Source organism: Leucoraja erinacea, chromosome 2 (assembly GCF_028641065.1).
Source record: "Leucoraja erinacea ecotype New England chromosome 2, Leri_hhj_1, whole genome shotgun sequence".
In the NCBI taxonomy this organism is placed as follows: domain Eukaryota; kingdom Metazoa; phylum Chordata; class Chondrichthyes; order Rajiformes; family Rajidae; genus Leucoraja; species Leucoraja erinaceus.
Genome location: NC_073378.1, coordinates 94344202 through 94360693, shown reverse-complemented (window position 1 = coordinate 94360693; position 16492 = coordinate 94344202).

Genomic DNA, 16492 nt, shown 5'->3' with positions numbered 1-16492 from the left:
GGGTTGAGGAGAGATGGACTGAATGCATGAGGGGGACGGAAATGGCAAGGAGCAGAGTTGGGGGGTGAAGGGAGGAGGGGTAACTGAGTGAACTTCCACCACACCAGCTGCAAGTGACTGAAGTGCCAGCCCACCAGCCATGACTTAGTGAACTGCCAGCCCACCAGCCATGACTCACTGAACTGCAAGTCCAAGAATCCATTCAGTCCACAATGTCCATACTAGCCCTCTGGAAACCAGTCCCATCAGCCACAAGACCCATACTAACACTCCAGAGATCCACACAAGGATAGACCTTACTCCTTCATTGCTGTGATCTGTAAAAAAAGATGAAAATGTCTAAACTTGATTGTCCACCTTCTCCCCCTTCTCTCTAACAGAGCCTGTCACCTGTTTTCAGCAGAATTTCTGGCAGTTTCTGAGCTGCCAGCCTGCCATGCCTGAGTTTCTGAGCTTCCAGCCTGCCAGGCCTGAGTGACTGAGCTGCCATGCCTCAGTGACTGAGCTGCCAGCCCAAGAATCCATTTGGCCCACAATTTCCATACTAGCCCTCTGGAAACCAGTCCCTTTGGCACACAAAGTGCTCCTGAACCCCCACCCGTGTGAAGCTGGGTCACAACGGGTTCCACTTAGTCTAGTATACTTACCATAGTTGATGAATATTTGAGGTTTCCATTTGCTTTTCCTTGTCCGAATATGTCAGCTGCAACTTCTATTAAATGTTTAGATCAACTGTTTTCATTCTGTGGATTTCCAAGTTACATACATTCTGATATTGGAAATGGTCAGGTTGAGAGGTATAACGGAATCATTTGGAAAGAAGTGAAGCTGGCTTTAAAGTGAAATGATATACCAGATCAGCAGTGGGAATGTGTTCTACCAGATGCATTACACTCCATCCGATCTCTACTGTCAACTGCTACCAATACTACACCACACAAGCGGTTCTTTCACTTCAAACGGCGTTCTTCTAGTGGTACTTCTCTGCCATCGTGGTTGGCTAGCCCTGGGCCTGTGTTACTTCGTCGGTATGTCCGATCAAATACGAATGAGCCCTTTGTTGATGAAGTTGAACTGACTGATGTCAACCCTTCTTATGCACCTATCAAGTATCAGGATGGGTGTCAGTCAATTGTCTCACTTCGTGACCTTGCACCATGTCTGTCTTCTCCATCAGCTCTGTCACTCCTTGATAACATTAATCGAGAACTTCCTCCAATACTCCCATCATCCCCTATGGAAACTTCTATAAGAAATTCTAAAATTGTAAATCTAAATAACAATATGAGTGAAGTTGTTGACCAAGCAATGTATGTACCACCAGCTATTGAAACACCATTATCTCCTGAAGCTCCAGTGCTGTGACAGTCATCAAGATGTACTAAACCTCCTGACTGTCTTAATTTATAAATAGGAGGGGAGAATGAAGTAGGGGCTTTTCCAGAGTGTGCGCATGTGCGGGGTTTTTCGGGCGGGAAAAGCTTGCGTAATCAACCATGTTTGCCACATGTTTCTGAAGTTATGTATTACAGAAATTAGTTGCTTAAAGTTTAAGTAAAGTTAAGTAAATTACGAGTAGTGTAAAAGTTTCATTTGCCTCACAACACAAACCAAGCTCTGATGCAAGCTAACTATGCTTCTTAATGGCATTAAGCTCTGGCTCTAAGCTAAATGGCAAACGCACATTCTTGACTGCAAAGTGCCTGATGTAACTGAGATCGTTCCCTGTGTGAGATATACCAAACTGAGCTATTCACCAGCCACAGGTTCGGCTTCACTTTGGCAAAGTAATTGATTCCTGGCACTTAATGCAGGGCTAATACATTAAACCTATATTATGCTACCCATTTGAACATCCGTCTAAGGAACACTCTCCTGCTAAAGATAGTCAGAATCTTTTAGGTGTGGAAATAGGCACCACTAATATAATGATTGTGATCTCTGGGTTTTTTTGTGAAGTAATGGTTGGTAGCATGATCAACAGATTACTTGACAATAATAAACTAAACTAAACAAAAGTAACTTCACCTAAATTGGTTTCAAGGCAGCTTGCAGTCAACACCTCCCTCTTGTGGCACGTAATATAAAAGCAAACATATTAAACTTGTGCCGCAAGATCATATGGTTATTAATTACATTTGTCTGCAGCTCCTCTCCTCATAAATGTTATTATGGGTGTCAATGTGATTGTAACAAAATAAACTTATGCCAACATTTTGAGAGTGAAGTTTCAGATAAACATTTGTAGTCTTTCCAAATTTTCAGGAATACATTTACAAGTATGTTGAAATTAAATTATTTATATAACTTTGCAATAAATTGCAGCTCAAGTTAAGATCATTTAATGATCAATGTCACTTTGGACATTTGGGTAGCCATGACGTATTAAGTGGTGGAGCAGGTTCAAGAGGCTTTGTAGCCCACTCAAGTTTCTAACACATATGTCTGCACATGTTTGTGACTGTATATATGTAGAATCAGCTTGGCCTCCACTCCAGTTGTTCCAACACAAATATAAAACATTGGCATCTTCATGATGAAGGAAAAGGTCACCCAAGTGAATTTTGTACACTAAAAAAACAAAACAGCACTAACTTGGCTTAATTGCAATCCTGTCAGCCTGCTGGAAATATTTACTCATCATAAATCTGTGTAAGAAAAATACTCAGCATGGGTTTCTTCAGGAACACTCAACCCAAGTGGTCAAGAGCATTGATTTTGCACGAGATTTCTTTTTTTCAGAGATACAGCGTTGAAACAGGCCGTTTGGTCCATTGAGTCCACGCCAACCAGCAATCCCCACACATTACACATGAGGGGAAATTTACATTTATAGCAAGCCAATTAACCTACAAACCTGTACGTCTCCAAATATGAACTGGAGCAATGAAAGTCTTACTTGCTAACCAATTCTGCTCCTTTCAAATTTTCTCAGGTAATAAAGAAGTCTGTGCTTACTTGCATCAAGGTTCGGATTTGGGCCAATAAGTATAATTTGAGGTTGAAGTAACATTGAGGGTGATGTTAGCAATGATCATCTCCCCAAAAAGAGGGGTCTAACCTCAGGGAAAGTTTAATGTAGATGTGCAGTGCAAGGTTTTTACACCGAGAGTTGCAGGAGCCTGGAACACACTGCCAGGGGTGTTGGTGGAGGCAAATACGATAATGCTATTTGCAATGTACAAAAATGCTGCTTTTAGATAGGCACATAGAACTACAGGAATAGAGGAATTTAGATCATGTACACACAAATTAGATCAGTTTAACTTGGCATCATGTTCAGCACAAACATTGTGGGCCAATGGGCCCATTCCTGTGCTGTAATGTTCTATGTCCTATGTAACCCCCTCTTGATATTCAATAGCATTAGCTTTATTGAAACAATCACCATTAACATGAAATATAGCTATTTTCCATGTAAATACTGCAGCTATGAGAGCAGACGAGTTTTTTTCTGGTGAGAAATTCCCCATATTCTCTACATAATCCACAAGGCACAAGTCAGGAGTGTGATAGAACATTCAACATCCACCTGAAGGAGAGAGGCTCGAACATCACTGTGGAAGTTCATGAGGGGACACTGTACCATCTGATAGTCATGCCCACCACTAAAGGTGTGTCTCAGTTTTAACTACCATGTATAAGATACACACTGTAACCCAGGAAAATTACTTCATCAACACCTTCCAAATGTCTGCACCAGCCCCATAGGACGGGGAAGCAAGCACACAAGAGCACTATCTGTACCAAGTCTCCCAATTTCCCATCTTGGACTTATTTAGCCGTTCCTTCATTTTAACTAGGCTTTGGAACTTGTAACTAACAACACTGTAGGAGTATCTACACAGCATAGATCACAAACTAAGGACAGCTTCCAAAGGACAATTAAGGATGGCCACAATGACCATGTCCCATGGATAGAAATAATATCAAACTTCATGCTATTTAAACATTATTCACTTTTAATGGTCATATTCCCATTTATGATAAATTATGTACCGTAGGTGATGTACAAATTATTTACTCTATCGTTGAGGGTTGTATTGAGGAAATATATTAATTTTACAATGATAAAAGGCAGTTCATTACATATTCATTTCACTACAATATAAATAAATAATAAAGATTACAAACAATTTTTATTTTAACTCTAGCTTCTAGGTGGTTGATATCAGAAGCATTAACATCCAATGGCTTTGATCCCAGATGGGAATTCCAGGAGCCTGTACTCTTCAGTCGTAGCATTGCAGAGAATATTGCCTTTGGTGACAACAGCAGGGCTGCGTCACAGGAGGAAATTGAAAAGGCAGCAAAAGCATCAAATATCCACTCCTTTATTGAACAACTCCCTGATGTAAGTTCATCCATTACCAAACGAACAATAAAGATCATAATTATCTTATATTGGATGGTCCCTTCATAATTGGTGTCAATTGAAGCAATGGCTGTGTCAATCAGCATTTGACGTCACAATTATTAAAGAACCAACCTTTCTGAAACAAAATGGTTCAGACAAAATAACTCATAAAATAATGTGCTACTGTATGTTAAAGCTTCATTCTGTTATTTTTTGTTGAATAATCAATTCAATGATACGGTGATATTGTTGCCCTTTGGGAAATTCTCCAGCTAGCTTAGATTATGGAACAGCTGGTAGAAGCTTCAGCCAAAAGTCTTGCATTACCACCACCACCACATCAGCCACCGTGAAAGGTTCTACTGGAGCAGATGCGGTGCCAGCTGCACCTCTATAATAATGCTCTTTCATGGCCCATTTGATTCTTTTTCTAAAAAATATTTTAAAACATTTTTTCAATCATATAGTTGGTCAGAAGGTGATAAGTATTACATTGACTATCCAATCTCTGCATACCTCCATTTGCTGATAATGTTTATGGCCTTATGATTTTATGATTTAATCGTCAATAAACATTCATTCATCATCTCATGTTGTGCATTAGTGCTGAGAGTAATCACAATCAGAAAGCACTTACATATTTGCTGACTGCAGCATAAGTTTGTATGATACAAACATTTTACAGTTCAAACATGTTTCCTAACCTGAAATTAAATACAACTGACTGTATTACCTCAGAGCCAAGAACTAACCAGACTGAGTTGAATCATTTTGTTAAGTATACGTTTAATGTAATGTATAACCAAAAATCTGCTTGGGCTTCCCAGCAGTGTTTGCAATCTAGCAGTAAGCAGTGGGAACATTCTACTGGGCCAACGATGTAAAACTATGTGGTGTACGTAAAGTGACGACAGCTGTATGCAGATGAAAGAATTAGAGAGGGGGGGGAGGGAGAGGGGGGGGGGGGGGGGAGGTAAGAGAGGGGGGGGGGGGGGGGGGGGGGGGGCATGGAGGAGGGAGAGGTCACGGTTCGCTGTCTTTAGTGGCCATGCACCCTGCTTAAAATGGTATGAAACTGCACTTGAATTTGGTTGCCTTGCACTCTGCCTGAAGTGGCAAGAAACTGCACTTGAATTTGGTGGCCTTGCACCCTGCTTGAAATGGAATTTCAAGGAATAGCCGTGAGTCAACTGCCAGCTCACCAGCCGTGAGTGAGTGAGCTGCCAGCACAACAGGTTTGAGAGACTGAGCCGCCAGCCCATTATTCCATTTGGCCCACAATGTCCATACTAGCCCTCTGGAAACCAGTCCCTTCAGGCCACAACACCCATACCACTGCTCCTGACTGTGATTTTTTTTATTCCCAACAGAGTCCGGCACTTAGTCTTTCACTGGATTCCAGCTTCCTGCACGTCATGATGTCCCAGCACATTGGTGTGCTGTTTTTCTCAGTCCAGGCAGCTGGCTGTCTGGACTGAGAAAAATGAGTGGAAAGATGAGTGTACATTTTTGAGTTACTTTTCCATCTGACTGCTAAGCATCTTAAAGTACGATGGTCTGAGATCGTCCCAGGGAAATAGTCTCATGCTAGTCTTAGAGAACAAAGGGAGTCACACCTTAAAAAAACTCAAGCAATCCTCAATAATGTACTGTGTAACGCTCCACCTGTCTGCAGGCCAATATATTTAATGCTCGCCGTGATATCTGCAAGGAAATCTTGGAAGTAATATTGATCAGGAGCAACACATTAGAATAACTACCCAACAATTTCTCATGTCCATTGTTTCTGAAGAATTCCAGAAAATTGAAGGACATTTTCCTTTTGTAATGTCAATTTATTTTGTATTAGTTAAAAAATAAGTTATTTTCAAAGCAAGTTTTGGGCTGGTACAGAAGCATATTAACTTTTTCTTCATAAATGGTTCCACCTACATCTACATGAGAGATATAATGAAAGACCACTTAATCTATACTGATAATACTTTATTAACAATCTCAAATGTGACACAGAAATCACATAGGATTCTTTGAAAAAATGTTAAATGTCGATGAGGGCAAGGGTATTTGATAATTGTGTTATGCAACTCTGTGTTATTGTCAGATGTTGTATATGTTGTATATGACACAAATATCCATTACTTCTTTTCCGTTGTAGTACGAATAAACAATAAATTACTTAAATCTTTCCAATCGTTGACATTATCAATTTGTAGTTTGTCTGTTTTACGAATTTATTTAATTCCACCAGTTTTGAAATTAGTTCATTAAAATATCATCAAGATTGCTTTAAAGCAGTAATGTTTATAGGAATGGTAGAAATAGGTTTTTTGACGGGATGGAAAATCAAGATCCTGAGATACTGAATACATGAAATTGTGATATTATGTTATGGTTGTAAGACGTTGATGAGGCTGCACTTGGAGTACTATGGGTTAGGTTTACTTTATTATTATCACATCTGACTTCTGGTGGCGCCATGCTGGACTAGCAGTCGCAACATTTAGCTCCGCTACTGAAGATTCACGATTTTACGCGTTAAAATTGGGTCTGGAGGTCGGGACCGATTAAAAAAAACTTACCGGAGCCCCGGGAGGTCGCGCTGATGACATCATCAGTAAGCGCTGTGATTTAAACGGAGGATAAAGGCTTTTAGATGAAAAAAACATCTCCAGCTCAGAGCCCTCAGAGAACAATCTCAAAACATCTGCTGAAAAGCCAGAAACCTGAAGAACTGACCTCTGAAGTGGATTCTGGAATAGCTACAAGATCCAAGACTGAGATGGCTACTAAGGAGAAAAATGAAATGGTGGAGATAAAGAACTCGGTAAGAGAACTGAGAAAGGATATTGAGGCTGGAAATTCAAAAATGATGGAAAATATGAATGTAAAAATGATGGAAAATACGTCGAACATCAATGCTGGTAATCAAAAAGTTATTGAGTGCATTGGCATTATACAAAAACGAATTGATGATGTGCAAGAAGAGCTAACGGGGAGAATTAATAAAGTGGAAGAAGATTCTACGAAGAAGTTTGAGGCTGGGCATGAAACTGTTTCTTCAAATGTAACTGCAATGAAAGACATGGAAACAGTTGTTGAACAAATGGCTGAAGATATGCAGGGAATGAAGCTAGAACTAGACAGCCTCAAGAGTCATCTGGCAAAAGTCTCGGATAAATGTCTCGATCTCGAAGCTCGCTCAAGACGCCAAAATTTACGAATACTGGGAGTAACAGAGGGAGCAGAGGGAAACAACGCCCGTGAGTTTACTGCTAACTTAATCAAACATGTACTCAATTTACCTGTGGAACTGGAAATTGAAGTGGCACATAGAGTACCCAGATCTAAGCCAAGATCACAAGTAGAACTAGCCCACCCACGACAGATTGTAGTCAAACTTCGGGACATTTTAGCACTTGAAGAGCTGATGAAAAAAATCAAACACGGAGTGAAGATGATGTTTGGAAACGATTCTATCAAACTCCTCCGGGATTATCCCTATGAGATCGTGCAAAAGAGAAGAAAGTTCTCACAGACAAGACAGATTCTCCATGGAGTTAAAGATGTCAGATGTGGCTTTTTTTTATCTGGCCAGGATGCGCATTACTTTCAAGGGAAAAGAGAAATCTTTCACTAATCCGGATGCATCCTATAAATATGCCCAAGAGATTGTGGCAGAAATAGAGGATTAATAAAGGCAGCGGGACGGTATGGACAAATTCTTTCCTTTTATTAGTTCACAGAGAACACCCGAAGATAAGGGAAGAAACACCATTTTCTAAAAGTTTAAAATGAAAGAGCATCTCCACGTGCGCTGGTCTAGACACCTTATCTCCTTCGGACGCTTTGGAATTTAAATCAAGGACATTCTTTGTTCAAAATGAAGGAAAGACTGATAAACAACGAAGAGACGAACAGGAGAGCCGAATGTGGAACACATCACAAGGACAAATGGCGGTTTAAGATCTTAAAATAGTTTTACAAAATATAGAGAATTAACAATAATTAACAATACTAATATAGAAATAGAAATGGAAACTAACTTGAACTATATAATGGGCAAAATGTAATAATGTGTTAAAAAGACTGACTATCCCGTATATAGAGCAAGACAGTTAAGTAGGGATAAAGAAATAATAAATAACAAATTTTAGAACTAACGTAGATAATATTGAAAGTTTAAGTGCTATGTATTTCATGTGGGGAAGGGAGGAGACTCAGGCACCTGGCATAGTTCCAGGAGCCTGATTCTGGTTAACCCTTTCAGCCGACAGCTTACTATTATCAAAGGTATAACTAACTATAAATAATTAGTAGATAAAAGTGTTAGATATATAAATTTCACAGTAGCTGAACATACGATTTGATAAGTCTTAATGAAATATATATATAGTGTAATTGGGTGAAATATAACTGATTTTGAAATGGTACCGCCCTCCTAGGTTAAGAGTAATAAAGGGAGCGGAGCTAATTATATAACATCAACATCGGAAGTCGAATAGATGTCGAACCCCACAGACGTGTGGGACACTCACTACAGTGTCGAATACTCCAGACACTGTAATTTTACTTGTTCAATTTTTTTTAATCACAATACGTCACAACTATGTGGTTTTTTTTCAAGGACAATCGCAAAAGGGATCTATCAAAGTAAGTCAGTAATATAAACGCCCCCCAAATATCCAGAGTCCTGAGGTATGGATGCACCATAATAAATAAGGGTATTAAAATCAGCGAAAATGCAAGACGATAAACAAAAGAAAATGGGAGGAATCACACTTTGTAGCTGGAATATAAGGGGCATTAATGAACCAATTAAAAGGGGCAAGATACTAGCTCAGTTGAAATCATACAACACGGACATTACTTTTCTACAAGAAACGCATCTTAAACACCAAGATCAGATGAGATTGAGGGCGAATTAGATAGGCCAAACATATCACTCTTCACATACTTCGAAATCCAGAGGCACCGCAATTATTATTCACAAAGGAATACCATTTAAATCAAAGAACATTATATCAGATAAGGAAGGGAGATATCTTATAGTTACAGGAGAGATTCATGCTACGCCAATCACGTTGGTAAATATATATGTGCCCAATTTTGATAATCCTCAATTTTTCAATAAAATCCTGAATACAATCGCAGAATTTAACTACCAAAATGTTATAATTGGAGGAGACTTCAACTGTGTTTTAGACCCGTACTTAGATAAATCGATGCAAAAACAAAGAGGTAATATGAAATCTAAAACTAGTAAACTCTTAAATACATATATAAAAAATACAAACATAGCAGACGTTTGGAGGATCGCGAATCCGACTGGAAGGGAATACTCATTTTATTCAATGGTACACAAAACATATTCACATATAGATTATTTTCTAGTGGATACAAAACGAATCCCTTATACTATGAACCCTAAATATCACACCAATACAATTTCAGATCACTCCCCGCTAACTTTCGTTTTAAAATTAGAAGGAATGTCTACGAACAAATCGTTCTGGAGGTTTAACTCGCAAATTCTAAAAGACCCACAAGGGAGTATATATCTAAAAAAACAGATGGACCTATTTTTGAGACAAACGATACACCAGATATATCGCCCACCTTACTATGGGAATCCTTCAAAGCATTTATTAGAGGAGTCATTATCTCGTATCAAGCTTTTCAAAACAAAAAGAATAAGAACGAACAAAGCCAATTAGAAGAACAAATCAGACAACTAGATATAGATAATGCTAAAGATCCAACTATGGATAAACATAATATAATTTTAATACTGAAATTAAACTAAATATATTAGTGTCAGAGAAAGTTATAAGACTATTCCAAATTACAAAACAAGAACATTTTGAATTTGGGGATAAACCCCATAAACTTTTGGCACGCCAACTGAAAAAACGGGAAAAAGATCATGCAATTCTAAAGATTAAATCAGATAGAGGGGAATTATTAACACTACCTAATGATATCAATAAAAGATTTGCTCAATTTTACCAGAATTTATACACATCCAAAACACTAATAGACAACAATAAAGTTTCAGAATTTCTGGATAATTGTAACCTTCCAAAACTAGAATTGAAGGAACAAGAGGAACTGGGAACACAAATTACATCTAAGGAAATAGAAGACACAATAAACACACTAAAGAATGGAAAAACACCAGGACCAGACGGATTCAGTAATGAATTTTATAAATGTTTTTACGACATAGTTACACCAAGTTTACAGAAAATGTATACATATGCTTTTAAAGAAGAAATCTTACCTGAAACACTAGCAGAATCAACGATTACATTAATACTTAAAAAAGATAAAGAAATAGAAGAACCAGGCTCATATAGAGCTATTGCTTTGTTAAATACGGATCAAAAAATATTAGCGAAAACACTAGCTAGAAGACTAAGTAAATATGTTAGTAAATTAATAAACGAGGATCAAACGGGATTTATACCTAAGAGACACTCATTTATTAACCTGAGACATCTGCTTAACATAATGCATTCACACAAACCTCAAGAACAAGAGTTATCTATCATTTCATTAGACGCAGAAAAAGCGTTTGATCAAGTAGAATGGGATTATATGATTAAAGCATTGAAAAATTTCAAATGGGAGAGAACTTCATCGCATGGATTAAATTATTATATAACAAACCTACGGCTAGAATATTAACTAATAATATACTATCTACGAAATTCCAATTATCAAGGGGCAATAGACAAGGAAGTTCATTATCACCGCTGTTATTTGCTCTGGTAATTGAACCTTTAGCTGAAAAAATCAGAACACACCCGGATATTTACGGTTATAATACAAAATATTCAAATAACATAATATCTTTATATGCAGACGATGTACTACTGTACATCACAAAACCGCAAATCAGTATACCAAACATATTAAATCTAATTGAGGACTTTGGATCTTTCTCAGGATACAGAATAAACTGGAACAAAAGTGAAATTATGTCGATAAAACCGAAAGACTCAACACATCTCTTAAAATTTTCCATTAAAATAGCCACAGAAAAATTCAAATATTTGGGAATTGAAATTACTATAAACTATCACGCTATGTTTAATGCCAATTATAATCCCTTACTTAAGAAACTAAATAATCTAATCAAATTCTGGAAAACGCTCCCGATGTCTTTAATATGTCGAATAAATGCTACAAAAATAATCTTTTTACCACAAATCCTATATTTATTTCAATCAACACCTACATATCTTCCAAAAAAGTTTTTCAAAAAATTGGACTCAGACATTACAAATTTTGTATGGGATTATAAATCTCACAGAATACAAAGAACACACCTTAGTAAACCAAAAGAGATGGGTGGACTAGCACTCCCTAACTTTATGTACTATAATTGGGCAGTAAATATTAAAAATAAGATTCACCTGCTGGACAACTCTGCCCAGCAGGTAGACTGGATTGTAATGGAGAGAGAGGACTGCTCTCCATGTAATACAGGAGCGACTCTCCTCTCACTAATGAATCTGAATAACAAAAATTACAATAAAAATCCAATTATACATAGCCCAATTAGAACTTGGAAACAAATAAAACAGAATCTAAAATTAAGAAATCTATCTCTTTTAATGCCAATAGTCAATAATCCGTTGTTTAAACCTCAAATATAGATATATCATTTACACAATGGGAAAGAATGGGAATCAAAACGCTCGGAGACTTGTATGAATTTGGAAAATTATTATCATTTCAACAATTACAACTGAAGTATAATTTGAGAAATAATCAATATTTTAAATATCTTCAAATCCATGACTATCTACCAGAGGAGGAGCCATCTTGGGGAACGGCTGCTAGCCAGCAGCCGTCCGTTTTAATTCGTATTTTTTTAAAGTTTTTTGTGAGTCCTGTTTAGTGATGTTTGGAGATATAGACTGTTTAATGTGGGGGGTAGGGGTCAATTTTACTTCTAGGTCCCTATCTGGTCGGTGAGGCAGCTTTTTCTCCGGGCTGCCCGTCGACCCGTCCTCGTGGCCTACCAGCGGGCTTGGAGCGCCGTTTCCTGGCGGGGACCGCCCAGAACCTCGGCCTCGGTGGCGGCACAGCACTGGAGCGCTATCGTGGAGCGGAGCGGGCGATGCCTTGCCTGGGTTGCCGCGCTGGATCGACGCGTTGGAGCTCCGGTGAGCTGTTACCGCCGTGTTCAACACCTCCAGGCTGCGGGTCTGCGGAGCAGAGTGGGTGGCACCGATTTCAACATCGGGAGCCTGGGAGCTCCAAACCAGCGCGGCCTTGTCGGCTTCGGAAGCCGCAGTCTCCAGCTAGAAAGCAGCCGTTCCAGGTGGCCCAGCCGCTGAGAGGACTCTCCCGACGCCGGGGCAACACCACCCGGTGAGAACGGCCAAGAACATTGGGCCTCCGTAGAGGCAATTGCGGTGGCCTCAATAGGCCTGACTTTGGGGTGAACTTGGGGTTGGGGACTAGACATTGTGCCTTCCCCCACAGTGGTATCCATTGTTGGGGGGATGATTTTTTGTCTGTATGGTAATCCTGTTAGTCTTTGTCCAAGATGACTGCTGTGAAGGGAGAGTGGACGCTGGCGCGCTTTAGCTGCCGCTGCTCTCTCTTCACATTGTGTTTTGGATTTTTTGTTTTTGTACTGAATTCTGTTTTTAATTTGTGTTTCTGTGATGCCTTTATTATTTATTTTATTCTGATTATATGTTTATATTCCTGATAATCTATGTAAGGTGTCCATGAGATGTCTGAAAGGCGCCCAATAAATAACATTTATTATTATTATTATTATTATTATCTGAAAAAATACACAAAAGACTATCATAACATGCCTCCAGACTTACTGAATGAACGGTGGGGGCGCTGCAATGGCGGCAGCCCTGTCAGCAGCGCGTTAGTTTTTCCAACTTTTTTAATTTTTTTTAGTATGTTTTAAAGTATGTTTTTAATGTTTTTTTGTGTGTTTTGTGTGGGGGGCGGTGTGGGGGGGTGAGGGGGAAACCGTTTTGGCCGCCTCCTCCATGGAGAGGCGACTTTTTCCAGGTCGCCTCCCCCGTGGCCTAACAGCAAGGATCGGCGTGGCCTTTCCCGGAGACGCGCCCAGGGCTTCAGCGCCGGGTGCAGCGTGGACTCTCGGCGTGGAGCGGGTGAGCCCTCGCTGGGGCTCGCTGGAGGGGAGCGCTCCGTTTCGCTAGCCCGGGGCAGCCGGCAGCCTGAAGCCGCGCGCGGTCTGCACAGATCCAGCTTGCGCGGTGTCTACAGCCCGGGATCCCTCATGGGGGACCCGGGGGAAGAAGAAGCCATCACTGCCGGCCCACGGCCAACTTCTACCGCGGGCGCGGTGGCGACTTACCATCACCCCTGGAGGGGAGTTTCGACCGCCGGCCCTGCGGTCTGCGTTGCTTCTGGCTGTGGCGCGGCGGGAACTTTAAACTTTAAATCTCGACCACCGGCCTGCGGCCTACACCAACTTAAAGCCGTGGTCTCCGGTGGGGAAGAGCTGATCCTGGACTTACCTGGACTTGTACCTTGTCCTTTTACCATCTGGACGCCCGCAGCAACGACTGCGGAGGGTTGAGGTCCCGACCACGGGGGAAAATGGAGGAGGACTGGCCAAATTGTGTGCCTTCCACCACAGTGATGAATGCTGTGGTGGATGTTTATGTTAAATTTTTATTGTGTTTTTGTGTGTGTTCTTTATCATTGTACCGCTGCTGACATATTCATTTCACTTGCACTTTATGTGCAATGTGACAAATAAACCGTATTGTATTGTATTTTATTGTAATGAAGCAATGAAGACAAAGGCTGAATCAGCAAACCTAATATCATACTTATACAACACTATTTTAAATATAGAAATACCTACAACTGATGGTATTAGAAGAGACTGGGAACAAGAACTAGCTATAAAAATTTCAAAATAGAGTTGGGAAAAACACTTACTATATGTGCATAAATGCTCGATCAACGTACGACATACTCTAATTTAATTCAAAACATTACATAGACTATACTATTCAAAAACCAAAATAAATAAACTTTTCCCCAATGTCTCACCCATTTGTGATAAATGTCAGTCTCAAGAAGCTACCATAGCGCACTCTTTTGTTTTTTGTATAAAAATCCAAAATTTCTGGAACTAAATATTTGAAATCTTCACAAAATTATTTAAAATAAAACTTGTACCAAAAGCAGAATGGATTATTTTTGGAATAACGGAAGGTAGCCCCGAACTAAACGTGTTTTAAAAGAACCTACTTAATTAAGGGCTAATGATGGGAAAAAAAGCATACTCAAATTCTGGAAAAATGCTCCTATACCAACAATAAAAATGTGGATTTCAAACATGTTCGAAACATTACACCTAGAAGAGATGAGACTCCTCCTAGCAGGCAAAGCAGACAACTTCCAAAAGACGTGGTCTGCATTTATGGAACTATTACAAGCATAAGGTGCAATAGTAATTTAAAAAAATAAATGGTGCCAGGATCTGGTAACGGGGGGTAAAAAATACGGTTGGTATATCCTTTTTTGTGGAGTTTTGTGTTATAATAGAGTGATTTTTTCCCTTTTTTTTCCTTTCTTTTCTAGGGTCTAGTTCCTTTCTTCCTTCTCTAACTTCTTTTCTAAGGGGCTTTCTTTTCCCAACACTTTCCTGCACCTTCACGACTCTTTTTCACTTTCCTTACTTCTTTTATTTCTTAAAGCTCAAAAAATGAAGTGGTACAACAAATGTAATAAGATATATGTGATGTGTATTACTGTACTTTATTGTACTTCTAATAAAAATATTTAAAAAATTTTTTTTTTATTATTATCACATCTACCGAGGTACTGTGAATAGCTTTGTAACGTATGCTATCCAAAGATATCAGATATACCATACATAGATGCCATCAGTTCGAACTTTACAATAGATAGAGCAAAGGAGAAGATGCAGTGTGTAGTTCTCAGCATTGTGATGCATCACTTCCTTAAACAACGTCCAATGTCCTTGCAGGGGTAGAGATGAATCAAACAGTGCCTTATATTATGGAAAGACCATTCAGAAGCCTGATATCAAATGGCAGAAGCAGTTCCTGTGTCTGGTGGTGTATGCATTCGAGCTTCTGTACCGTCTGTCAGACAGGAGCAGGAAAAAGGAATAACCAGGTGGGACAAGTGTTTGATTATGTTTAAGAAGGAACTACAGATGCTGGAAAATCGAAGGTAGACAAAAATGCTGTAGAAACTCAGCGGGTGAGGCAGCATCTATGGAGCGAAGGAAATTCGGGTCGAAACCCTTCTTCAGACTGGCAGAAGGGTTTTGACCCAAAACGTTGCCTATTTCCTTTGTTCCATAAATGCTGCCTCGCCCGCTGGGTTTCTCCAGCATTTTTGTCTACCTGTTTGATTATGTTGGTCACTATTCCGAGGTGAAGTGTATTTCAGAGTCAACATTGGGTAGTCTAGTCTGTGTGATGAGCTGGGCTCCATCTACAACTCTCTGCAATTTCTTGCGCTCTTGGGCAGAGCTCTTCCCAAACCAAGCTGTGATGCAACCAATACATATTTCTATGGTACATCTGTAGACATTTGTTGGAGTCACTGGAAACATGCCCAATTACTCTGTTTCCTCAGGAAGTGGAGCCACTGGTCTGCCTTCTTGGCTGTCGCATCAATGTTGTTGGTCCACAACAGATCATTGGTAATATTAAAGCCAAGGAACTTGAAGCTATCAACCATTTCCACACGTGTACCATTGGTGCTGATTGCATTATTGTCCTGACCCCATGTGCTAAGTTCCCTAACACCTTCCTGGTCTCTGTCTTGTCATTGTTGCTGATTTAGTCCACCACGTTGGTATCATCTGTAAAGCTGTAGATGGACTTATAAGTGAATTTAGCTGTACAGTGTGTGTAAATGGAGTCTAATAGGGAACTGAGAAGGCATCATTGTGTTCAGGTTTGGTCACCCAGCTAAGGGAAAGGTGCCATGAGGCTGGAAAGAGAGCAGAGAATATTTATGAGGATGTTGTTGGGACTCAAGGGTGAGGTTGGGCAGGCTAGTACTTTATTCCCTGGTGCTCAGGTCCACCACCGGGTGGAGCCAGCAATGGCTGCCTCACCAAAAGTCTGTCTGTCC